General features: G+C 40.2%; 1 protein-coding gene across 2 annotated transcripts in view; it reads left to right on the forward strand.

The window, feature by feature from the left end:
* The window catches only part of ANO6 (anoctamin 6), a 227,717-nt gene that overhangs the window by 31,043 nt on the left and 169,877 nt on the right, over window positions 1-26,797 (forward strand). The window lies entirely within an intron of this gene.

Consider the following 26,797-nt stretch of genomic DNA (forward strand, 5'->3'; position numbering starts at 1 on the left):
CCCTTCCCTCCCCTTCCCTCCCCTCCCCTCCCCTCCCCTCTCCTCCCCTCCCCTCCCCTCCAGGTTGGAGCGCAGTGGCTCTGTCTCTGCTCACTGCAACCTCCGCCTCCTGGGTTCAAGCGATTATTGTGCCTCAGCCTCTCGAGTAGCTGGGATTACAGGTGTGCCACCACACACAGCTCATTATTTTTATTTTTATTTTTGAGACAGTTTTGCTCTGTTGCCCAGGCTGGAGTGCAGTGACGTGATCTCGGCTCACTGCACCCTCCGCCTCCTGGGTTCAAGCGATTCTCCTGCCTCACCCTCCCAAGTAGCTGGGACTACAGACATTCGCCACCACGACTGGCTAATTTTTGTATTTTTAGTAGAGATGGGATTTCACCATGTTGGCCAGGCTGGTCTTGAACTCCTGACTTCAAGTGATCTGCCCACCTCAGCCTCCCAAAGTGCCAGGATTACAGACGTGAGCCACCACAGCTGGCAGTTCCATCCTACTTTATAATGAAATTCATCACTTCAGAATTTATTGTCTACTCTGTGCCTGTTAAAAAAAAAACTAAGAAGGTACATAAAGAAAGCAACATATATTAAGTGCCAGGCATAATTATAAAAGTATATTAACACATTTAATAGTCATAATAATGCTATTAGGTCAGTACTATTATATTACCCATTTTTGGATGCTAAAATTAAGGATCAGAAAAGTTAAGTAATTTGCCTAATGTTATGTAGCAAGCAGACGGTTATGGCAGGATTGGAACTTAGGCTGAATCACTGAGGTGGTTCCTGGTCAGTCTACTGTCTTAATCAGCTATGTCTGCCATAACAATGTACCACAGTCTCCATGGCTTAAACAGAAATATTCTCATGGTTCTGGAGGTTGGGAGTCTGGGATTAGCGTGCCACTGTAGTCAGTTTCTGGTGAGGGCACTATTTCTGGCTTGCAGATGACCACTGTCTCTCTCTTTCCACATGATGAAGAGAGAGAATGTGTGCATGACTGTGTGAACTCCCCTGTCCCTTATGAGGGAACTAATCCCCTCATGAGGGCCCCACCCTCATGACCTCATCTAATCCCAGTGACCTTCCAAAGGCCCCATCTCTCCATACCATCGTACTGGGGATTAGAGCTTCAACATATACATTTGGGAGGACACAGTTCAGTTCATAGCATCTAGTTATAGATAAAAGCATGAACAGATACAATATGGATAGTATAAATATTCGATTTGTTAATGTATTGGGAGATTATGAATTTTATAATCTATATTGTCTCATTTCTGTGAGTTTTGTTTCATTCACTTGAAAATTCTGCTAATATCGCCACAGATAGAAGACTGACTTGGATATGACAATGAGTTAATGGAAGGAAAAATTTCACAAATAGTACTATAAAATTAATTTCTTTTCCTGACATGCATATGTAACAGTAATAGCTTCATTTTGTGTAGCTGTAGCACTTTACGGTTAACAAAGCACTTGTATCTCACTTGATTCTTACAAGAGTCGTATAAAAACCTCCATTTTATGGATGAGGAAACTGATGTGCAGAGTCAGCCTGTACTTCCATTACCCTGCCCCACTACTCAGTTAAGCTTTCTGCCAAGTAGCACAGTTGAATTTTCTTCTGAGTCCCTAAGGACAACAGATGAGGTAGTAAAGAACATATATTTTACAAAAAGTAGACTTTTTTTGGCGGGGTTGGGGAGTAGTAAGATAAGAGTTGCGCTCTGTTGCCCAGGCTGGAGTGCAGTGGTGCCATCTTGGTTCACTGCAACCTCCGCCTCCCAGGTTCAAGCAGTTCTCCTGCCTCAGCCTCCTGAGTAGCTAGGATTACAGGCGCGCACCACCATGCCCGGTTAATTTTTGTATTTATAGTAGAGACGGGGTTTCACCACATTGGTCAGACTGGTCTCATGACCCACCCACCTCAGCTTCCCAAAGTGCTGGGATTACAGGTGTGAGCCTCTGCACCCGGCACAAAAAGTAGACTTTTTAGAAAAACAAAACAAAAACAAGAATTTAGAGTCAACTGGCCTGAAGAAATATGGAGGAAGATCCTGGCAGAATCATTTTAACAAAGGGTTGTGCTACTAAGTAGTAGATGTGGGTCCTCACTTAGTCAGTCTTAGAATTCTCCAATTCAGAGATACCTGGTCTGGGCCCATTTGGCCAGCCTTAGTCGAAAGTAAGACTGCCATTTATATAGTACTTTATTTTTTGATGAATCTGCTGTGGAAATGGAAGCTGCTTCCTGCATCAGGATGGTGTAGTCTGGTGGTGTAGCATGTTACCCAGCCTCTCTGGTCCTCAGGTTGTCTTAAAATCATCATAATATGTATTGGCACCACATAGGACTTTTTGTGAGGATGAAATAACACAAATGTTAAGCTGCTTTGAAAGATCTTAAATTACAAGCTGACGGAAAGCATTATCCCAACTGCTGTAATATCCTGGGCCTAGAATGCCATATAAATACAGCAACTTAGTTTGAACTGAAACTGCAGCTTCCATGTTAAAGAAACAGAATCACAAAATGCACGACTAAAAAACTTTTGTCTAGGAAGTAGTGTGTTACACAGGAAATTTACCTAATTGTATCATGTTCATGAAATGTTTGCAAATATTTTTAAGGTTGTGATTAGCATTTCATCTTGAGTAATTCCGAGATATTTATTCTTTAGATTGCTGCCTTTTAAAGTTTGGTGTATTAAATATTCTGAAAGTTTATAAAGGCTTATAAGTTCAAAAAATCCTTTTGGTGTAATAGAATTCTTCTGATTCTGGAAGGTGCTGTCATGCATTTGAAAATTAGTGTTTTACTGAGAAATAATTCATTGGTAGGGCAAGGTATTCCCATTTTAAGGCATCTCTTATGTTCAGGATAGGAGATAGAGGATACGGGTTTATTAAGGGAAGAGAGAGCCATCAGATAGTAGGCGTGATTTTCAAAAATAATATTCATGTAAATTTAGAGAAACAACTTCTGGATGAAAATGTTAGAGACACTGATGAATCCCCAAAAATCATTCAACCGTTTATGGGCCTGTGACCTCTAGTTACTTACAATGCGCTAGTCCCTGCGTATACCAGTATATCTTGTGTACTTTTCCTTTTAAAACAGCTGCCAGAACTTGTTTATCTTTGAAATGGTCTTTTCTTTATTCATTAACAGTTTAATGAACACAGTATCCTAAAGACTAACGTGCTTAATGAGAATGCTTCTTACTGAGCAGATCATTAATCTTCAATTTCAGGTTCATATGGAGCCTAAAGATCACCTGAAACGTTTCCTGTAAACTGTTCACACAAAAGGCTGACCTTGGGAAGCTCAGTATTGCCTTTTAATAAGTATGCCAGCTGATTAAAGAAATAAAACCAAGAACTGTGTTACTAGAGATAATAAACGGTCATAGGTTGTCTTAACTAGTTGGAGCAAAACATTGACTGTATAAGTACTAAAAAAGTAACAGCAATGTTTACCTGAAGATGTTTCACATGAAATGGGATTGAAGAGGTGAAATGTCAGGCAGGTTTTTGAGGCTAATACTAATGTCTGCATTGCTGAAACAAACTTAGAAGTTTTATTCCATGCTCTGTAAATAGTAATTCTTTCCCAATTTCATCTAAGGAAAATGTTTAAGATAAAGACAGAGAAAATATGTCAGAATTATTCTTAACTTTATTATTTATTTATCAAGATGGGGTCTAGCTCTGTCACCCAGACTGGAGTACAGTGGCACAATTACAGCTCATTGCAGCCTCAAATTCCTGGGCATAAGCATTCCTCTTGCCTCAGCCTCCTGAGTAGCTAGGAGTATAGGTGTATGCCACCGTGCCCAGCTAATGAAATTATTATTTATTTATTTTTTTGTTGTTGTTGAGGGGTTGTCTTGCTATGTTGCCTAGGCTCGTCTCAAATTTCTGATCTCAAGTGGTCCTCCCACTTCTGCCTCTGAAAGCACTGGGATTGCAGGCATGAGCCACTGTGCCTGCCCAGCCTTAACTTTTAAAAAGAGGGAGGAGATACGGCCTTTATGGGCATGCTCTGGTTACTTTAAAAAAAAAAAAAAGAGACAGAGTCTCACTGTGTTGTCCAGACTGGTGTCAAACTCCTGGGATCAAGCAATCCTTGGTCTCCTGAGTAGCTGGAACTACAGGCATGTGTCACCACACCTGGCCCTGGTACTTTTTGAGTTCACATGATAACAAAATAGACTGGCCATGATGGCTCATGCCTGTAATCTCAGCACTTTGGGAGGCTGAGGTGGGAGGATCTCTTGAACCCTGAAGGTCAAGGCCACAGTGAGCCCTGATGGCACTTCAACCTGGGCAACAGAGTAAGACCCTATCTCAAAAAAAAAGGAAAAAACCCACAAAAAAACCCAAAAGAGTAAAAGTGGAAGCGGGATATGAGGAAACCAAGATGAGCTCTTTGAAAGAACAGAGCTGAGATCCTAGAGACTTAGATTCTAGTTTTAACCCGATTAGTAAGTAGTGTCCTTGGATACACACTTAACCGGTCTGGGTCTTAGTTTCCTTAGAAGCAAACAATGGGACTAGCAGATCTTCAAAGTCTCTTCCAAATTCTTGATTCTCTGTTGCTATACTAGAGCTTAGCAAATTAAGGCAACAACCATTTTATTATGTCTCATAGTTTTTGCACAGAGATTCAGCCAGGGCTCAGCTGAGTGGTGTTTAGCTGGCAGATGGTCTGATTCAAGATGGCATCAGGCATGTTTCTCTGATCTTGGTAAGAATTTGGAAAGCTGGGTTCAGGTGGGGCTGTGCATTGGCATGCCTACTTGTGATCCCTCCATCATGGCAGCTTCTGTAGGAGGACTTACTACAGGACCCAGAGACTAATATTCCAGTGGACAAGACAGAAGATGCATGGTCTTTAAAGACTTAGCGTTCCAAGTCACAAGTACCTTTCTCATCATGCACCCTTGGGTGAGGCAGTCAGAAGGCTGCCTAGATTCAGGGGGAGGGGCCATAGCCTCCATCATCTAATGAGAGGAATTTTAAAGGCTATGTTTTTAAGTTGATATAGTCCCATTCACTGCGTGTGGTAGAGTTTGTTCAATTGTGGTAAAACTTACTGTTTTAAACTTAGCCTTCTTGAACCCTTGACAAGTTGAAAAGACAGCCTTCTGCCCTCTGAGAGAATATTGATGATCAGAAATAACACCCTATACTCTATTCCTTCTTACCTGTTCATTCTCCAATATAGTATTTGCAAACAGACATTTTACTTGTTCAGCTAACACCTCGTGAGTCTTAGGCTTTATTATTGTTATTTAATATAAAGAATACTATGATCTTGAAAAGTAGACTTTGAGAACATCTTCCATGAATTTAACATAGAATGAAGGGCACAGGATGTTTTTCAGCCTTTTCGTTTCCAATAAATCGTTATGTGACACAAAGAAGCTCGTGACAGTGCCAGTTTCACCTGGCAGAACACTCCATCACACACACAAAAAGATTTAGCAGTTGGAAAATAGCAATTTATGATTAAACAACCAAACTGCCTGATTTGATGCTTTTGTGTTTCCATAAAGTGAGATACTTTGAAGCATCTCTCCTGGAGACCTGTATTTATCCTCAGTATAACAGCTGGTGTTGTAAAGGGTTGAAAGAAATTATTAAAGCAAATATTACAGGAAAGTGGCCGGAAAATTCCAAACGCAAACATATCTGCATCCCCAAAGAAGCATAATCATTTTTTTTAAAAGTCTCGGTGTTTTTGTTGTTGTTGTTGTTGTTTTCAACTACTGTTTTTATCAGTTACTGTAATAAGAAATGATGTATCTCCGTTGTTTCTTAGGGCACATGCTAAAATTTGGCTGACAATCAGTGTTCTCATTAAATACTCATTTCACCCCTGTGAAGGAGTTTTGTTACCCGGGGTCTGTAAAGCATTGTAGTGTTGGAGCAGAGCACCCTTCTACTGAGCCAAAACAGTTCTCACATTTTTCTAAGGCTCAAAGTTAACAGTGTGCAGGTATTAGGGAGAACAGCATTTATTTTAATTTTTGTATTGCATTTCTTTACATTTTGTATACAATGGTTTTATCAACATACTTTAAGTCAAAATGTAAATGTGTTGGCTCCAAGGGACAAATTATGGTAAGGATATAATCTTGTATTAATGTCTTTCTCTAAGTCAGCTTTAAAGATTTGTGGAAACCTTCACACAATAGGGAATTGTCATGGTTCCCAACTTACCTGGATGTGGGTATCTTTCTTTTGAGACTTCATTGGGGAGAAAAATCATCACTGAATTTTTCTTGCTTACTCTGTGTAGATACTGGTATAACATTGTTTTATTAAAAGCTTATCATGTCTACTTTTTTTAAACCGTCCACCCTTGTTCTCCTGAGAAATTTGTTAATAGTGAGATGTATATCATGATCATTGCAGGGAGCAGGGAACATTCTGTAATTCAGGCTATTTAATATCATGTTTGTTTACTTTCTTAAGCATTACATTGTCACTGGAAGAAAATGAGAATATATGGAGAAAATGACAGCACCTAATAATGTCTGAAGTCTGTGGGAGTCCAGAGCTTGTTTTTCTCATGTCCCTCCAAGGCCCCTGCCGCTGATCCAGTTGCAGAGAACAGAAAATAGAATTCAGAATTCTTAAATGTATAAAGTTATTCCTTGTTTTAAATAGTTTATGAGAGGCACGTTGATGCCACTAATAACAATGAAATGTGAATTCAGGGTCTATGGAAGAAGTACAGGATTTGAAATTTTTAAACATTTCTAAATCTGCACATGACTGTAAATTAGAAGATACATGCAAACATTAAGAACCTGGGTTCAAATGAACAACCTCTTACAGCAAGGATTTAAGGCCTCAAAACATGAAAATGTGTAATTGAGATGTTCCACTGACGTTACATGAATGTGCAGGTTACTTTGAGTCAGTTATTATTTTGGTTGTAGGCGATCACCAGTATCATAGTTCACTATCTATAAAATGAGGAGTTTAGGCTTAGATTACATCCAAGATTCTTCCCGGCTTGCTGATGTCATGATTGTGTATTAATAACTGCTATAACAAGGCTAGAAAGTGTTTGGTTTATGCTTTAGGTTTACAAAAGCTCCTCAGAACTCTCCATGTTATAAACCACCATTGAATTCATCAGGAAAGTTCACCACTGAGTGTGGTGGCTCACACCCTTAATCCCAGCACTTTGGGAGGGCAAGGTGGGCGGATCACGAAGTCAAGAGATTGAGACCATCCTGGCCAACACGGTGACACTCCGTCTCTATTAAAAATGCAAAAATTAGCTGGGTGTGGTGGCATGTGTCTGTAGTCCCAGCTACTTGGGAGGCTGAGGCAGAAGAATCACTTGAACCCGAGAGGCGGAGGTCGCAGTGAGCCAAGATTGTGCCACTGCACTCCAGCCTGGCGACAAAGCGAGACTCCATCTCAAAAAAAAAAAAGAAAAAAGTTCGCTATTCGTACGAATGAGGAGGTTGGTGGATGCTGGATTGCAGAGAGAAGGCAGTAGAGAAAGAGTATGAATTGAGTTGGAGGGCCAGGGGAAGCTTACTCCAGGATTCTGAAGCCCAACTTTGTAACCCAGTTGTCCATACCTCCTGAAGGTGGGCCAAGGAATAGGGGGCGAGGAGGATGGGGATGTTGTGGGTCATCGTTGCCTGGGGTGGCAGTGTCTGCCAGATCCATAACTTTGGCCCAGTGAAGGTAATTTTTCAAAACAGAAACAGAAAGTCCTGTTTTCTGTCTCCCAGAAGATAGGACTGCAGAGCACCAGATAGTTTGTTGAAGGCTTCATAGATACGAACAATTACTTGTACTTACAGGACCAACTCTTTGTCACATTCTAAGTTTGTTTGGAAAATCAGTTAAGTACAATTTAGTTTTGGTAATTTGGTTGGATTTTTTAAAATGTAGCTAATCAAATGTTTATCACTCTTTGGAGTGAACATAAAATGGTGACAGTAAACTTTTTCGTTGGATGGAACAACCTGCCCCTGAATGACTACTGGGTACATAACGAAATGAAAGCAGAAATAAAGATGTTCTTTGAATCCAATGAGAACAAAGATACAACATACCAGAATCTCTGGGACACATTGAAAGCAGTGTGTAGAGGGAAATTTATAGCACTAAGTGCCCACAAGAGAAAGCAGGAAAGATCTAAAATTGACACTCTAACATCACAATTAAAAGAACTAGAGAGGCAAGAGCAAACACATTCAAAAGCTAGCAGAAGGCAAGAAATAACTAAGATCAGAGCAGAACTGAAGGAGATAGAGACACAAAAAACCCTCCAAAAAATCAATGAATCCAGGAGTTGGTTTTTTGAAAAGATCAACAAAATTGACAGACCGCTAGCAAGGCTAATAAAGAAGAAAAGAGAGAGGAATCAAATAGACGCAATAAAAAATGATAAAGGGGATATCACCACCGACCCCACAGAAATACAAACTACCATCAGAGAATACTATAAACACCTCTACGCAAATCAACTAGAAAATCTAGAAGAAATGGATAATTTCCTGGACACGTACACTCTTCCAAGACTAAACCAGGAAGAAGTTGAATCCCTGAATAGACCAATAGCAGCCTCTGAAATTGAGGCAACAATTAATAGCCTACCCACCAAAAAAAGGCCAGGACCAGATGGATTCACAGCTGAATTCTACCAGAGGTACAAGGAGGAGCTGGTACCATTCCTTCTGAAACTATTCCAATCCATAGAAAAAGAGGGAATCCTCCCTAACTCATTTTATGAGGCCAACATCATCCTGATACCAAAGCCTGGCAGAGACACAACAAAAAAAGAGAATTTTAGACCAATCTCCCTGATGAACATCGATGCAAAAATCCTCAACAAAATACTGGCAAACCGGATTCAGCAGCACATCAAAAAGCTTATCCACCATGATCAAGTGGGCTTCATCCCTGGGATGCAAGGCTGGTTCAACATTCGCAAATCAATCAACGTAATCCAGCATATCAACAGAACCAAAGACAAGAACCACATGATTATCTCAATAGATGCAGAAAAGGCTTTTGACAAAATTCAACAGCCCTTCATGCTAAAAACGCTCAACAAATTCGGTATTGATGGAACGTACCTCAAAATAATAAGAGCTATTTATGACAAACCCACAGCTAATATCATACTGAATGGGCAAAAACTGGAAAAGTTCCCTTTGAAAACTGGCACAAGACAGGGATGCCCTCTCTCACCACTCCTATTCAACATAGTGTTGGAAGTTCTGGCTAGGGCAATCAGGCAAGAGAAAGAAATCAAGGGTATTCAGTTAGGAAAAGAAGAAGTCAAATTGTCCCTGTTTGCAGATGACATGATTGTGTATTTAGAAAACCCCATCGTCTCGGCCCAAAATCTTCTTAAGCTGATAAGCAACTTCAGCAAAGTCTCAGGATACAAAATTAATGTGCAAAAATCACAAGCATTCTTATACACCAGTAGCAGACAAGCAGAGAGCCAAATCAGGATACTTGTGATTAAATGGATTCTGAAAATTTCCCAGAATTACAAATATATAAGATTATACCTAGTTTGTTAAAAAAGAAGTAGAAATATGCATTATGGCTAAGTTCCATAAACAGATTCAACATATTTGAATGAATAAAAGAGCAGTTTCCTGGCTCTATTGTTTAATTGTATACTTTCATTTTACTGTCAAGACACGAAAAAAATCACATTTTTAAATAACCCTCATCAAACTTTGATTCAAAATTTTACCTCCTATATTTTATGATTGAGAATAAGCTAGTTTTTAACTTAAACTTTCCATGTATCTCTTACATTATAAATGCTAAAAAATTCATAATTTTTGCATGTCTAGATTATCAAACTGAGCACTTTATTTCTGTTTACTAGAATGTTCTTAATTTTATAGCATCTTGTTATCTATCATTTATTCATTTATACTCTCCCCTTTCTTCCCTTTTATTATTTTGACATTTGTTAAGTGTTTAACATGTTTGAGGCCCTTAATCTTGGTCACCTTTGAATACTTAGAGATTAGCCATCATTAGAGCGTTCTCCGTCTGCCTTGGAATTTTTTTCTTCAATAAAAGCAAGAATGTCATCCTGGCCAACATGGTGAAACCCCATCTCTACTAAAAATACAACAAAAAATTAGCTGACCACGGTGGCGCGGACCTGTAGTCCCAGCTACTCAGGAGGCTGAGGCAGGAGAATTGCTTGAACCCGGGAGGCAGAGGTTGCAGTGAGCTGAGATTGTGCCACTGCACTCCAGCCTAGCGACAGAGTGAGACTACATCTCAAAAAAATAAAAAATAGGAATGTTGCTGAAGGAGATTGTAGTGGACATTACTCCTTGGATATTATTCCTAAAGGAAGCATCATGGAATCATAGGATTCTTAATTTATCAAGAATCATCCCAAAGCCATTTTTAAACAAAACTGTTTGCTCACTGAGAACCCTGGGAGTTACAACTAGTAGACTATGACAGAGTTAATGCAACAACCCTGGAATACATATTTTAGTGGCAGTGGTTGTTAAGAGGGGAAACTGTGACTCCATCAGCTCCTCCTGGATGGATTGTACATTTCTGTCTGGCCCCAGGTTTCTCCCTGTGACTTTCTTTTTTTTTTTTTTTTTGAGACTGAATCTTGCCCATTCGCACAGGCCAGAGTGCAGTGGCAGGATCTCTGTTCACTGCAACCTCTGCTTCCTGGGTTCAAGCAGTTCTGCCTCAGCCTTCCTCCCGAGTAGCTGGGATTACAGGCATGTACCACCACCCCGACCTAATTTTTGTCTTTTTAGTAGAGACAGGGTTTTGCCATGGTGGCCAGGTTGGTCTCGAACTCCTGACCTCAGGTGATCCGCCCGCCTCGGCCTCCCAAGGTGCTGGGATTATAGGCGTGTGATCCACCACACCCAGCCTCTCCCTATGATCTTGAAGTAACTGCATCTCTCCTTATGATCAGGATGCCACAAAATTGAACATGCACATGTGTATACACCACACATGGGTACACACTGTTGACAAAGATGACAAAAGATGAAGAATTCACAGCATTTTTTTTTTCCTGGCCTCATCAAACACTGCCACAGTAATCATTTCAGATTCTGGTGCTTTCCTAGTATTCTAAACAACATCTACATATGGCAGTGCAGGTAATTTATTTTCATATCCATCTGTTTGTCATTGCATCGGTACCTTGGAAAGGTTAGTGTTTTCCATTTATTTGATTGTTACTACTGTTAATCATTACAAAATCTTATTATTGCTGCTCATATATAAATCAGGACAAGCAAATTTGATTTCTAGCTTTCTAATGTGGTAAAAAAAAATTCATAGAGGAAACTTCTTATGCAAATTTAAGTAACTGACAGAATATATATGGACACAAACTCTTGCTATTATAATCATATTGTGACCTCAGCCACCCTTTGTATAGCCCAGGTAATGACTGTTTGATATTTATTATAAAGCATATTAAATTCCTTGATTAACTGAACCTTTCATTCCTCTTTTTTGTTTCATGTAGCAGTGAAAATAGATTGTTCTATTATCATCCTTGCCAGGAAATTTATAAAATGTATAAAATTATTCATAAATGTATTTTAAACTGAAGATATATTAATGTATTATTGGGTGTACTGAGCAGAAAACATTTCTTTTCACATTTGAATGGCAGGCACATGATTATACATTCACTTCCTACTGAATATTAACCATCAATTCCATATGGCTGGTGGATAAAGCTCTGAGAGGCAGCCAGGAGATGCAAATTCTTGCCCTCATCATGGACTTCTTGTGTAATTTTGTTTAATGTTTAAAATCGACTGAGTGACCTTTGAATTTAAAAAAAAAAAAAAAAAAAAAATCATTCTTTCCAAGAAGTCCAGGGGCAGTGTGGGCTCAGGATTGAGTTATTATAACTTCTGTTCCTCTCTTGGCGTGCCTGCTTCCTCTGTTCAACTTGAAACACTGTTTTAATTCAAGCTCCAACCTTGGTTGGCTTCTGTTCTCACATTGCTTGCATGTTTTCTGAGGGCAGTCTCATTCACACTTGCAGTTTCAGATCTGTTCCTAGAGCTTCAGAGCCCCATCCAGGCCATCTCCACCAGGCTGCACCCCTCTGCCCAGCCTGGTCTCCTTGCTCATTGTTAACCCCAGTCTGCCCGTCCTTGGGCCACCCCAGTCTGACGTGCCGCAGACTCTCCAGCACTCAGCAAGGCACTCAGCATAGAGTAGACACTTGGGATGGTTTCGGTGATTTAGTTCACAGTTGAACTTGTTATTTCCTACCCCACACCACAAATTGCATCCCTTCTGTGTCCTCTCTGTGAATGGCATCCCCAGTTCATCCACTCTCCCTGACTTCCTTTCTTTCCTCTACCACTCTGCTTCCTCTTTTTACTCCATGTCCTTTAAATTCTGCCTTCCATGTTTCCTGAGGCAGTTCCCTGCCCTCCCCACCACACATCACTGCTTTGGTTCTAGGCTCTTGTGTCTCACCTGGACTGTGGCCATCTCTTTAGTTTGTGTTTCAGCCTTCCAATCTCATCTCCTCAAATCTGTCTTCCTTCATACTGTTGCCACATTTATCTGTTCAAAGCGTGTATCTGAATATGCCACCCTCCTAAACCTACAAGCCTTCACTGAAGGAAACTGCAAACTTTGTGAAGATTATGAAAAGGTTGAAATGAATGCCAGGAGTTTTATCTGCTCTCTATATGGGAAATAATGTAGTAATGGATTCAGCTTTTTTTCAGGTTTATTTTTAGGTTTATCACAATGCTTATCAAATTCCCAAAGGGATTTTTCTCAGATAATTGGAAAAAATAATTCACTTAGAAGTTAAACACGTGAGAATAAAGAAAAAAACTGAAGTATTTGAAGAAAACTTGGTGTGGAATCTCTCAGTTCTGTTATTAAATACATATTAGTCATGTGGTGTTGGACACCCTTCCCCCTAAAATGGATTGCAATGAATAATTGTGAATTGCTAGGAATTATTTTGAGGATGAAATGATATAATGCATGGAGTGTATTCAGTATAGTGCCTGCTACTAGTAAATACTTAATTTTAGCAAAACCGAAGTAAAATACAAACCACAGTTACATACACATGCATACATATTAACATAACACATAAGGATGACAGAATAGCAATAATGGTTGTCTTTATATGATGGAGTTATGAGTTTGTCGTCTTCTTGCCTTTTCTCCATTTTTAACAGTAATCGCATTACTTTTCTAAGTAGAAAAGGGAGAAAAAAATCCTTCAGTGATTTCTACCTCTGGGATATATCCAAGCTCCCTGTACCTCATTTGGTGCCCTCTATCCCCATACTCCTGTTTACTTCTCTCTCCTCACCTCTTACACTTGTTTTCTGTCTCCCTATTTAGTCACCATGAATCCTGAATTACTGTCTTCTCTGTACACTGTGATTCTGCTGCATGCCTTGCTGTCCCCCTGCCAATAATGTGCCCCCCAACACACCAATTTTGTCTAGTTTATTGCCATTTCTCCCCTAAGATTTTGCTTAAAAATCACTCATCAGGTTTGAGCATTAGGACACTCATGTTAACATTAACTGATTTTGTGTTTGTTTCCCTCAAAGGAATGTTTTCCTCCAGAATAGAGAGTTTATATTAGGAGCTGGAAATAAGAGTCCATGCCCTCAGGTTGCTGACAGTCTGATAGAGAAAGGGATGTGACTGCATTAAAGTAATAAATATTGTAGGATCTCTGATTCACGTATCTTCAGAAAATGGGACAGGAAGAGGGGAGTAATTTGCCTTTCTTGGGGGAGGGGTGGATTGGGGTGATGAGTTCATAAAGTTTCTATTTTCATTTAAGAGGTGATGCTTAAACTACTGAATAGATGTTTCCTGGGCAGAGAACATGGGGACAAGTGTTCCAGGCAGAAACTTTACGTGGAACAAAGGCAGGATGTTTGAGGACAGTCCATCATTCAGAATGGTGAAGCATTAAGTTTGAGGTGGTGTCCCTGTGGTGCTTGGCACATAGTACAAGCTCACGATTTTGAACTAAACAGTATGCTTTTTCCTGGTTTCTGTGTATAGGGTTTAGGGGTTTGTGTATCCCTAGAAGTTGAATGTAATATTTTGCATTTATGTGCTTTTGAAAATTTTTCAAGGGTGAGTCATTGGATTTCACTAGATTCTCTCAGAGGATTTCATGAGCTATAAAAGGTTAAGAACCACGATTTTAACAAATACACCCTGGAAAGGGATGAGGTGAGATGTAGAGGATAGAAACTAATGTGAAGACAAATATCTCCAGCTGCAATTGGCAGGGATGTCCCTGGGCATTCACAGGGCAGGTACCCACCTGCTGGAGCCATGGAGGGCCTGGTTGCAATGGGTACTTATGATAATGGCTCTGCACTCGCTTTTCCAGCTCCTTTCAGCAAACAGGCTTATTCCTGCCTCTTTATTTGCTCCAGCTAAGCCATTATAGTATTCTTTCTCTGATAGTCAAAGCAACTCTCCAGGGCAGGAAACATGATGGGGTTGAAAGACTGGAGAGAGAATGGAAACACCATATGTTCTATTTTGAAAGTAAAGTAAGAGGTGAATATGTGAGAACAGGAAAGCATGTACAGCAACCAAAGCAATTCAGTGGCAATGGCATTAAATAGACTGCATTAAAAGGCTGCAACAGCACTAGCCTCCCACAGGCACTGTAGGTCAGCTCATTCATTCCTCCGTGGCGAGTAAAGAAAGAGATGTGTGAATTATCCAACTCCTCAAATCCTGCCTAGGCAGATTCAGTGTCCTTCTTTGCCCTCTGTTAAGCTGTAATAACCTTGTATATACTTTTGTTCAAGAACATATTGCAGTGTGGCAGAATTGTTGATATTCTTTTCTTCCATAAGGAAAAAATGGCTGATTTTTGAATGCCAAGCACTTGGCGCAGGGCTCAGTACATGTTTACTGGAAGAAAGAGCTTGAGTTTTGTAGCCCAAACGTAGTGAAGTCAGTTTGTGCAGTTCAGCCTGCACAAAGGTAACCCTAAACAGCTGAAGATTTCCATTATCCTTGCTTTGTCAGCTCCTTTCCTCCTTTGCCCAGTGAGGCACTCAAGTAAGAGCTAATCAAGGAAGTAAGCAGGCAGATAGGGGCTGCTTTTTTGAAGGGAGGGATTTGGTGCAGTGTTGAATCTGATGCAATCTCAGATTCGATCAGCTTGCTGAACAATGTTGGCAATTGTGAGGCAAAGCAAAGGACAGGTTATGGGAGCAAATTGGAGGGCAATGTGGGTCACATTTGGATTTGTTTCAGGGGCATTGCACACCCTCATCAGTCAGAGTCAAGTAACCTTCCGAAGCATAATAATTTGTTGTATTTTTCAAAGCTTTCTGGGATGCATGGATTAGGTGCTAGTCTTGTACTATACCAAGTCCTGCTCAGAGGGATTCAGAGGCCATCCAGCTAACAGAACGTAGGGAGAGCTTGCAGAGGGGACTGAGAGGAACCACCGATATGTTTAAAGGAATGAAAGATTTTATCATATGTGTTTAGTTTTTAGTGTTTTTGTTTGTTTTAGTTTGTTTGTTTTTTTCTGTTAGAGACAAGGTTTCTTGCTCTGTCACCTAGGCTGGAGTTCAGTGGTGCCATCTTGGCTCACTGCAGCCTCAAACTCTTGGGCTCAAGCAGTCCTCTTGCTTCAGCTTCTTGCATAACTAGGACTGCAGGCATGTGCTACTTCAACCGGCTGTTTTTGTTTGTTTGTTTGCTTTTTGTAGAGATGTGGGTGTCTTGCTGTGTTGCCCAGGCTGGTCTTGAAATCCTGGCCTTCAGTGATCCCCCAGCCTTGGCATCCCAAAATGTTATGATTACAGGCATGAGCCACCATGCCAGGTGTGAATGAAAGGTTTGAAGAAGGAACCTAAGGGTGATAAGTCAGGCTTCCAGGTATGTGAAGGACTCAGAGAATATTTTCCAATTATCGAGGAACAAAGAATAGGAAAGTTGGTTTGCATCTGATGAGGGCTTCAGAGGAATGAAACTCAAAAAGGATTCAGAACATCTTCCCATTCTCCTGTGATGTTAACTTTATTAGTTCTAGGTAGGGAGCCATTTTTGTTTTTATTTTTATTTATTAATTTATTTTTTTATTATACTTTAAGTTCTAGGGTACATGTTCACAATGTGCAGGTTTGTTACATATGTATACATGTGCCATGTTGGTGTGCTGCACCCATTAACTTGTCATTTACATTAGGTATATTTCCTAATGCGATCCCTCCTCCCTCCCCTCTCCCCACAATAGGCCCCGGTGTGTGATGTTCCCCTTCCTGTGTCCAAGTGATCTCATTGTTCAATTCCCACCTATGAGTGAGAACATGCGGTGTTTGGTTTTCTGTTCTTGTGATAGTTTGCTCAGAATGATGGTTTCCAGCTGCATCCATGTCCCTACAAAGGACACGAACTCATCCTTTTTTATGGCTGCCTAGTTTTCCATGGTGTATATGTGCCACATTTTCTTAATCCAGTCTGTCATTGGTGGACATTTGGGTTGATTCCAAGTCTTTGCTATTGTGAATAGTGCTAAAATGAACGTACTTGTGCATGTGTCTTTATAGCAGCACGGTTTATAATCCTTTGGGTATATACCCAGTAATGGGATGGCTGGGTCAAATGGCATTTCTAGTTCTAGATCCCTGAGGAATCGCCACACTGTTTTCCACAATGGTTAAACTAGTTTACAGTCCCACCAACAGTGTAAAAGTGTTCCTATTTCTCCACATCCTCTCCAGCACCTGTTGTTTCCTGACTTTTTAATTATTGCCATTCTAACTGATGTGAGATGATATCACATTGTGGTTTTGATTTGCATTTCTCTGATGGCGAGTGATGATGAGCATTTTTGAAGGGGTGGCCTGCCCCTCCACACCTGTGGGCATTTCTCGTTAGGTGGAACGAGAGACTTGAGAAAAGAAATGAGACACAGAGACAAAGTATAGAGAAAGAAAAAGTGGGCCCAGGGGACCGGCGCTGAGCATACAGAGGACCCACGCTGCACGGGTCTCTGAGTTCCCTTAGTATTTATTGATAATTATCTTTACCATCTTAAGGGAGTGGCAGGACAATAGGATCATTTTAGGGAGAAAGTTAGCAGTAAGGCATATGGATAAAGATCTCTGTGACATGAATAAGTTCAAAGGAAAATGCTGTGCCTTGATATGCATATGCAAACATCTCCATAAACCTCTTAGCAGCATTGCACCAGCAAGTCCCGCCAGCAAGTCCCACCTTATGCCATAAGGTGGTTTTCTCCTATCTCAGTAAACAGAGCATACAATCGGGTCTCACACCGAGATGTTCCATTGCCTAGGGATGGGCAGGATTTTTAACCAGCAAGCTGCCTTCAGGCACTTGTTTAACAAAGACACATCCTGCACAGCCCAAAATCCATTAAACCTTGAGTCACCACAGCACATGTCTCTTGCAAGGACAAGGTTGGGGGTAGGGTCACAGATTAACAGCATCTCAAATACAGAACAAAATGGAGTCTCTTATGTCTACTTCTTTCTATATAAACACAGTAACAGGCTGATCTCTCTTTCTTTTCCCCACAATTTTTTCATGTGTCTGTTGGCTGTATGAATGTCTTCTTTTGAGAAGTGTTCATATCCTTTGCCCACTTTTTGATGGGCTTGTTTTTTTCTTGTAAATTTGTTTGAGTTCTTTGTAGATTCTGGATATTAGCCCTTTGTCAGATGAGTAGATTGCAAAAATTTTCTCCCATTCTGTAGGTTGCCTGTTCACTCTGATGGTAGTTTCTTTTGCTGTGCAGAAGCTCTTTAGTTTAATTAGATCCCCCCCATTTGTCAATTTTGGCTTTTGTTGCCATTGTTTTTGGTGTTTTAGACATGAAGTCCTTGCCCATGCCTATGTCCTGAATGGTATTACCTGGGTTTTCTTCTAGAGTTTTTATGGTTTTAGGTCTAACATTTAAGTCTCTAACACATCTTGAATTAATTTTCATATGAGGAGTAAGGAAAGGATCCAGTTTCAGCTTTCTACTTATGGCTAGCCAATTTTCCCAGCACCATTTATTAAATAGGAAATCCTTTCCCCATTTCTTGTTTTTGTCAGGTTTGTCAAAGATCAGATGGCTGTAGATGTGTGGTATTATTTCTGAGGGCTCTGTTTTGTTCCATTGGTCTATATCTCTGTTTTGGTGCCAGTACCATGCTGTTTTGCTTACTGTAGCCTTGTAGTATAGTTTGAAGTCAGGTAGCGTGATGCCTCCAGCTTTGTTCTTTTGGCTTAGGATTGTCTTGGCAATGCGGGCTTTTTTTTGGTTCCATATGAACTTTAGAGCAGTTTTTTCCAATAAGCTGATAAGCAACTTCAGCAAAGTCTCAGGATACAAAATCAGTGTGCAAAAATCACAAGCATTCTTATACACCAGTAACAGACAAACAGAGAGCCAAATCATGAATGAACTCCCATTCACAATAGCTTCAAAGAGAATAAAATACCTAGAGGGCCATTTTTAGCATTTCACTTGCTATCCTGGATTGGACACTTAATCTAAACAGGGGAAAGGAAGGAAGTTAATGATATTGGTTGGACAACTGCTGTTAGCACGCTCAGCGTTTCCTCCAGCTCTGATTTGCAAACATCATCTTGTTTAACCAAGAGGGAAGCGTTTTTATCCCCCTTTATTTGTGGGACAACTGAGGCCAGGAACACTTAAAGTGGTGTGCATGATAAGTGGCAGTCCTGGCTCTGTTACTTCAGTCCTGAGTTTGTGTAACTCCAAAGGACTTGCTTCTAATTTGTTTGTAACTGTGTCAAGTTTAGTGTTTATTGAGGCCATTTGGATGTCTGTCTCTGAGGTGTTGCAGACTGGCTCATCACAGGTTCTGAAAGTCTTTCACCTCTGAGCACAACTGTGCATTTGATCCAGTTGGTCACTTGTATGTCTAAAACAACCATCAGTTGCTGCTTCTCAGCCTGGGCAAAGCATACTTACGGTACGTCACATCTGAAAGGCATACTTTCTGGCAGAGCAAAAGCTAAATAATACATTTCAATTTTAAAAGGTACAATTTTCACTTAAATGGCATGTTTTATGGACTATACAGTGAAGGCAAGCACAAATGATATGCACTATACAAGTATAATACATCAAGGATCATAGCAAGGTTTAACCTGCTGATAAGGAAACCTTTCTATCCCTGGCTTCTGCTGCTTGATGTCTTTTTCTGATTATACATATTATATGTGAGCCATTGTAGAAATTTTGGAAAATATAGAAAACTGCAAATAAACCAAAAATCACCGCAACACTACCCCTCAAAGATAAACCACCATGAATATTTTAGTATGCTGCTTTCCCACCTTTTAAAAAAATGCAAATGTGGTTTTATATGGTTTAGACATATGATATCCTGCCTTTTCACTTAACTTGCCTCATAAGCACTCTCTGTTTATCTCCTTTATTGGAGTAAAGTATACATAACATAAAATTAAGCATTTTAACCATTTTTAAGTGTACAATTCAGTGGCATTAAGTATATTCAGTGTTGTGCAATCACCACCACTATCCATTTCCAGAGCTTTTCATCATCAGCACTCCCTATGTTTAAGAAGGCTTCACAAACCACATTTAATGGCTGAATAACATTCTATCACATAAAATTTACTTAAACGCGTTTTCCAGAAGACATTCAACAGATACTTAGTTTGTGCTTACTATAAGCTACACTTTGTGGCGAAAGTAGTGAACAAACCGCGGTGTTTGTCCTTCAGGACCTGCTGGAGGAAATGGTCAATTAGTAGGCAAGTTGAGTCCCATAGAGGGGCAAGCACACGGTCTGTGGGATCATGTAGGAGGGGAACTTAACTTGAGGTATAATTTGCATAATTTTTACTTGATTGTTGCAGGTCTAGCATGCATCAGATTTTTTGGCTGTTATAAATAATATTGAGAGAGATTTGTAGGTATGAATATTTGTCTATATTTCACATTATTTTGTGAAGTTCTTGAGAAGTGAAATTACTGGGGAACGCATTCTAACAGGGGCCAGTACAAGATGTTCTCTTTTTACTTTTATTTTGAGAGACAGGGTCTTGCTCTGTCACCCAGGCTGGAGTGCAGTGGTGCGATCACTGCATCTTCGAATTCCTGGGCTCAGGTGGTTCTCTCCCCTCAGCCTCCTGAATAGCTGGGACTACAACCATCATGCCTGGCCTGGCCTGGCTTTTTTTTTTTTTTTTTTTTTTTTGGAGAGATGGGATCTCATTTTGTTGCCTGGGTTGATCTTAAACTCCTGGCCTCAAGCATTCTTCTCACCTTGGCCTTCCAAAATGCTGAGATTACAGTTGTCAGCCACCCTACCTGGCCTAAAATGTCCTTTTAGAATACTGGTAGTTGTTACATACTGTGCTATTCTCAAGGTTAGGAGCTGCACCAAGGATTTCCGTTGCCTGTTTCACCGTAAACCTCTCCTAACTTTTTATAGATGTGTGTACAACTTGCTTCTGGCAGGATTACATGAAGAATGGGGGCTGAGAAGTAAGTGTATCCAACTGGGAAGAGCCAAGGAGGGTCAGAGGCAAAGGGATTGTGACTGAGGCTGAGGTTATGTGGCAGGTAACATGCACACCATCCAGGTGTTTGTACTCATTTCAGAGGCCTTGATTTGACAAATGCTTTAGGGCTGTGTTCACTGTGTGTGCTGACAGCTTGGCTTCCTTCCGTGAAATTTCATTCTTGTGAACTTGAAGTCACTGTGAAATAAAAGTAGCCTATTTTTTCCCCACTTAAAAGTATCTGTTCATCATCTAAACAAACTCCCAGTCTATTATCAGAGCTGGAGGAGACCTTTGGATATCATATCATCTTCCCTGTTCAAACTACAGCTAAAGATTCTAAGACTTAAAAAAGTTAAGGAACATTAGGAAGGAAACCTAGGAAACCAGTTTGGTAGGTGTAAAGCAGGGTTACAGCTCATGTCTTTTGATTTAGCTGCTGGTCGCCCCATTACCTGCTGCATGTTGCCTTCAGGCTTTATTCTCTCCTTTTAAAGGCATTTTTTCTTCTTCCCACGTCTTGATTCCTGATTTTGTGCTCTACTCTTTCCTTTTAAGATGTTATTCAAATGTTGAATACGTGTATGTCTCGGCTAATGCCTGTCAACTGGAAATTATGCTGGCAAGTTTGCATTCCTTATCCTTCTCTGTCCTTGGCCTATTAATTGGTTTGACAGCTGACCGTTCTCTTCATCTTGGCCTCTGATTCTTGGAAAGTTTCTGTTGACTCTGGTAAAAGTAGTAAGTTTTGTCTTATTTAGTCCCTTTGTGTAATTTTTTTGGGGTTGGCTTTTATTAATTTTAAGAAGTAATACACCCACCAATGATGTAGTAATGGCAACCTATCATGGACCAAAGAGTAAAGTTTTGAAATAGATGATTAATATTGAGAGTAAGAATAGCACAGACGTCTGATACATTAATTTTACCAATGGTTAGTTGGTGAAACTTGATTGTGGATACATACGTATTTATGTAAATATAAAAAAAAATCATTTTGTGGTACAGTAAATCTTCTAAGATCAAATTTACAAAAAAAAGTTAGCATTGTTTTGTATTAGACAAAATGCTATTATCTTCAGTTGAACTTCATAGCTATATCATGACACTAAATATAAGACCTTGGGTCCCTGATAATAAGAATTAGAGAAAGGAATGTACAAAGCCAGCACACCAAATTTGGTCTGAAGCTGTGAGCTCCAATATCAAGTGGTAATTGTGCAGTTGGGAAAATCCTGTAGCTTATATTCTCAACAATTTCTGATAATCAGAGTTTCAGAAACAATTCAGAGTTGTCAGGCTCTTTCATTTATGAGTGAAAGGAGCAATTCCTCATTGACTGTAAGTCTTTTATGTTGGCAATTCCATTCTTAAATTAAGGCATTGGCATTTTCATTATGAAAATGGTTTTCTTGGATTTATAGCTGAGTCCATTAATTTTGTGTTTCAAAACTGATTGACATTAGTCTGTATAGTGACTTTTATATAAAAGCAATGTAAAGTTGATTTTGTAGTCTCAATTTTAAAGATCATTTCAGACATCTGTTCCTTCCATGTTGGATCTACTGTGTTGAAATACGAAGTTATGGAGAACTAAGGAATAAATATAGCACATTCCATTTCCAAAAAGATAGATAGCCTTACCATTCTGTGTAAGGGACTTGAGACCCTGAGTTGACCTACATCCCCTGGCTCCACACCTCACATTTGTTCTTGCTCGTTTGCTTCTATATCTTAGTGTGGAACAATAATAAATAATGATAATAACAATAAATAATGATAGTAAATAATAGTGATAGCAATTATGTCTTGAGTGTTTACTGTCAAACCTCGTGTTATATACCTTACCATCCTTATTCCATTTACTATGCACAGCAGCCCTATGAACAGAGGTAGTATGATGCCCATTTTACAGATTAGGAAGCTGAGACTTTACCCAGCTGATCATCCAGTTAATTTTCCCGATTCTTGTCATTTCTCTACCACCTCCAGTCCATTCTGCACAACACTGCTGGCCCCATCATGTGCTTTGCTCCTTCAGAAACATCTTCGTAGACTCTATACTGTGTAGGAATAAAGCCCAAACCTCAGTGTACCTACAGGTTGGTTCCAACTTTTTAAATCTTATGTCCTGCAACTTCCTTACAAAAATCCTGCAGTATAGACCTACCCTAACATGAGCATGCTGTGTGTTCACCTGTTTCCCTGCCCCAGCTGACAGATGCCTATTTTTTGCCAGGCACTGTTAGGATCTTAGGGACACAGTTCTCGCCTTTAGAACAATATACTCAGCGGTAAGGCAGACCTGAACATAAATCACTTCTCCTTAACTTTTATTTCTAATCCCAGATTGACTTAGACCCTATACCGTTGGTGAAACTTCCCCCGGCCATTCAAGGCAAAAGTGATTCCACCTTCCTCTGAATGTCTGTAGCCTGAACTGACTGTACCACATATTTATCTTTGGGTCGTGATCTTTTCAGGTGTCTGCATCTTGACCCACTTACAAATCTTTGCAAGTTAAAGACTATAGGTTTGTAGGTAAAGCCTTTATAGCCTAAAGATTCTGTAGGCAAAGTCTGTGGTTCTGTGTCACTGATCTCTAAACTTCAGTTTTTAAAAAGATTAATAAATTTGTAAAAATCTGTAAGGTTTCATAAAGAAATTTTAGCCCTGGATTACCATACTTTTAAAAATATATTGCATTGTGGTCTGGGACCATATGTATTAAAGCATAAAAGATTAAGTTGGCCCATAAATATGGCATATCATTTGTTTTTCCATACTTGTTTTAAACACTAGTGCCAAGTCTTTTTTTAAAAAATTGAATTAATATTACTGTGACACTTTCCCTTTCATTAGTTATCAGCCTTTTGACTATAAGCCAAGCTTTTAAAAGTCACTAATAAAATATGTGAGGCTTAGCCTGGTAGTATAGTGAGACCTCATCTCTACAAAAACGTTAAAAAATTAGCTGAGCATGGTAGCATGCACCTGTAGTTTGAGCTACTTGAAAGGCTAAGGCAGGAGGATTGCTTGAGCCCAGGAAGTGGAGGTTGCTGTGAGTCAAGATTGTGCCACTGCACTCCAGCCTGGGTGACAGAGCAAGATCCTGTCTCAGAAAACAAATGTGTGTGTGTATGTATCTGAGGCTCTAGTTCTTTGAGTTATGGAGTTTGTTAAAAATGACGAGGTGGGAAACCCATTCAAGTCCCGGCTTGAACCACTTAACAGGGTGAACATGATTTAGTCAGAAGCTCCATCAACTCCTGTGTCTTCAAAGGCAGATTAGACCATCAGTATCATGGTGGACTTAGTGGGCTTTTCACCTGTTGAAGACTCTTATGGTTGACTGTATCCATGTTGTGCTAGTTGAATTGAATCATCCATCTGTTTATCTGTTATATTAGTTTGCTGGGGCTGCCATGACAGAATACTTTAGACTGGGTTATTAAACAGCAGACATTATTTTCTCACAGTTCTGGAGGCTAGGAAGCCCAAGGTCAAGGTGTCAGTACATTTGGTTTCTCCTGAGGCTTGCCAATGACCACCTTTTCTGCGTCCTCACATGGTCTTTCCCCTGCATGCATGCACTCCGGTATCTTCCCATGTCCAAATTTATTCCTCTTTTAAGGACACCAGTCTGATTGGATTAGGGCACACGCTCAGTCTCATTTTCAACTTAATCACCTCTTTAAAGACCCTGTCTTTTCCAAATCCACATTTTGAGATACTGTGGGTTAGGGCTTTGACATCTGATTTTTGGGGAGTTACGATTCCATAACATCTATTTAAAATAGCATTTACTAGCCAGGCATGGTGGCTCACACCTGTAATCCCAGCACTTTGGGAGGCCAAGGCAGGCGGATCACTTGAGGTCAGGAGTTTGAGACCAGCCTGGCCAGTGTGGTGAAACTCCATCTCTACTAAAAATGTAAACATTAGCCAGGCATGGTGGCGGGCACCTGTAATCCCAGCTACTTGGGAAGGTGAGGCAGGAGAATCGCTTGAACCAGGGAGGCAGAGGTTGCAGTGAGCTGAGATCATGCCATTGTGCTCCAGTCTGGGCAACAGAGCAAGACTCCCATCTCAAAAAAATAAAATAACACTTGTTTTAAATTATGTATGAAGAGGCTAGCATAAAGAAGAAACCAGAAATAGCCCTCTACTTACTTAGTGCCTATTTTTAAAAGGGGAGGGGTACAGGTATATGAAAAGATAAGTCAAAACTATATTGAAGGGTATAAAAGAAAAATAATACTCTCTCCCAACCCTCTCCTATTTTAGGCAACTTCTTTAAAAACATTTACACAAATGTTTACTATACAAAGGCCAGGTGCATTTTTTAATGTATCAATGTGTCAGAGAGAGTACAGATATCTCTGTATCTGCACACAGATTGGACTTTTAAATAACTATATAGTATTCCATTGTGTATGTACTATAATTTACCTGATCATCTATTAACGGGCATGTAGATTGTTTCCAGTTCCCCCACCACTCCATTACAAACGGCAGTGCTGGATTCCTTTTAAAAACCCCGGTCTGGGCACAGTGGCTCATGCCTGTAATCCCAGCACTTTGGGAGGCCTAGGCAGGCAGATCACTTGAGGTTAGGAGTCCAAGACCAGCCTGGCCAACATGGTAAAACCCTGTCTCTACAAAAATACAAAAATTAGCCAGATGTGGTGGTACATGCCTGTAATGCCAGCTACCCGAGAGGCTGAGGCAGGAGAATTGCTTGGACCTGAGAGGTGGAGGCTGTAGTGAGCCGAGATTGTACCACTGCACTCCAGTCTGGCTGATAGAGTGAGACCCTGTCTCAAACATTAAATAAATAAAATACGTACATATATACTTAACCAGGATGAAAAGAATAATGAAGAGCTATCTAAGAAGAAGAACTGACCTCTGATCTTGGTGAAAACCGTGTTTGTTTTTCACCTTCCTATTTATTGGTCTTTACTAGAGTTGTTGTGAAAGGCATTTCATTCTTTCCTGTCCTCCAGTACCTGATCACATGCCAATACCTCTTCTTCCTGCATAATAGGAGGGGAAAGGGCTTTCCTTGGCAGCATTAGATCATAGTCCTCCCCAGGAAGAAAGGTCTGTCTGAATCATTAACGGGTATAGACTATTTTTAGTTAAGGAAAATAATTTTTCTTGTAAGAATTGCTATTTCCGTGCTCAGGGCAGCACATGCATCCTTTCTGGCTGCTTCCACCCATTGGCGAGGGGCCAGCTCTCTAATGGAATGTGAGCAGTCTGACTGCTAATCAAGATTTATGGTGGAGACCAGGATGCCTGGCCGCTCATTGGATTTGCAGGCCCTCCAAGCTAACAGCGGCAGCCCTGAGATTAAGTGCAATGCAGAGGCTCTGGTGCTGTTCCCAGACCCTCCCTTCTTCTCTGGGGCCAACTTCATAGCCACAGGTATCATCTGGCATTATTTTATAAGCTATGCCATAGTGCAGATGTTCTTTTCTGAAGAATTGCTTTCACTTCTGACTCATTTCAGGAAATGAGACAGTCTATCAGAGGTATTCTTCATTTCCAGACCGCTGGAGAGTTCATTTTCACCTGGGACTTCCAACCACATGCGGGCAGTGCTTTATTTACCTGGATGTGAGAAATAACAGTAATGAATAGTCTTCTCTAAAGCAACCCTTACTTCCCTGCAGAATCCAGTGTGAAGGCCTAAAGGTAGCTTATGCCCTTATTAGTGTAAATATTTCTGAGGCTTTGGTTTTGTGATGCTTGTGGACATGCTGTGTGTATGGGCTTTGGTGCAGGAAAACATAATTTAGCAACAGATTTGAAAGGTAGTCTGGAGTGTTTCTAATTACTGTTTGTTTAGTTCACCATTGCCTAATAAGTGGATTTAAGTAACCTCGTGGGTAGGGAATGTAATGTTCATATTACAGTCAACCATGCAAATCAAATTCTAACTAAGTATTGCAGAGAACACACCATGGAGCCATTTTATAGAAGTATTCCGTTGAATCTTAAATTTAGAACTGAGAGCATTTTGGATTGGGCATTTCCCACCTGTCATGCATAAACATGAATGATGCACACATCCATGTGTGGTACAGTCCCATTTAAGATCCTTCGGTGGCCTTTGGCTTTTAGTTTTCTTTTTAATTCGATATAGTTTTCTTTTTAATTTTCCCATCCTTCATTGACCATAATAGGGAACTGAAGTATTAGGAGGGCCTAGGAC

Source organism: Piliocolobus tephrosceles, chromosome 10 (genome assembly GCF_002776525.5).
Source record: "Piliocolobus tephrosceles isolate RC106 chromosome 10, ASM277652v3, whole genome shotgun sequence".
Lineage (NCBI taxonomy): Eukaryota > Metazoa > Chordata > Mammalia > Primates > Cercopithecidae > Piliocolobus > Piliocolobus tephrosceles.